Below are 1,200 nucleotides of genomic sequence, written 5' to 3' on the forward strand. Positions count from 1 at the left end.
TCTGGTTTATTGGTTGATGCTCAACCACTGAGCCACCGAGGCTGGGCAAGGCAGGGACATTTTAAAAGAACAAATGAGCCCTGATTGGTTTGGCTCCGTGGATAGAGCATCGGTCTGTGGACTGAAGGGTCCCAGGTTCGATTCCGGTTAAGGACATGTAACTTGGTTGTGGGCACATCCCCAGTAGGGGGTGTTCAGGAGGCAGATGATCGATGTTTCTCTCTCATCGATGTTTTTAACTCTCTATCTCTCTCCCTTCCTCTCGGTAAAAAAAACCAGTAAAATATATTTAAAAAAATAAAAGGACAAATGAGATGGAAAGAACAGGCACAATTTAAAGTGCACGCCTTCTGTGGGAAAGGGAAAAAAAGGAGGAAAAGTGCCTTGTGGCAAAGAAGTGTTGAAAAGAAAAGGAAATGGTGGGGAGGGAATTTAGAGTTCTAAAAAACTAAAAGAACTGAAAAATCTGAGAACTCAGAATATTTCTCCCACTATTGAAACCAAGCATACAGCATAAATCTGCATTAACATATGTGGATTATGCTATCCTGATGGAAGGGAGGTTCATTCACCTAGAAATATTGTAAAACAGCCCAGACCATGAAAATGATCAAAATGCTGTACATCCTCAAGCCAAGCCCATTGGCCAGGTCTGCAGTGGCCTGAACCACCAGACGCTGGGATAGGCTGTGGCAACCCAATGCAGAGGGTTACATGGGCATTTTGCACTTTGCTCCAGCTCATCAACCTAGACAAGACAAAAATCCATTTCTAGCCTCAGTGCTTAGCAGGTGTGCTGGGTCAGGCACGCTGAGAGCTGCAGGAAGTACTTAACAGCCATGGTCTGAGCCTCAGAAATGGACAGAAACTAAAATGCAAACCCAAGGTGGTCCAGACAAGATGCCAGAGACTCCCCTCTCCTGTTCTTCCTGTTCACGACAACTCTGACCCCTAGAGATAGCAGCAGGGACAAGCATAGGAGGGCTGTGAGAGGTGGAAGGAAAGGCTCTGGCTCAGGACCTGAGGACTGGAGGAGGAAGCCTGGGATTAGGCATCATAGGTTGCACTGTCCTAACTCCCAAAGTCAAGGAGGCAACTCAGGTGTGGCATTAGAAGACACAAAATGTTTGAAATCAGTAATCTAACTTTCCACCTCAGGAAACCAGAAAAGGAAGAATGAAACCAACACAAAGCAAATAG

The sequence above is a fragment of the Myotis brandtii genome, unplaced genomic scaffold (genome assembly GCF_000412655.1).
Source record: "Myotis brandtii unplaced genomic scaffold, ASM41265v1 scaffold3455, whole genome shotgun sequence".
Taxonomy (NCBI): Eukaryota; Metazoa; Chordata; class Mammalia; order Chiroptera; family Vespertilionidae; genus Myotis; species Myotis brandtii.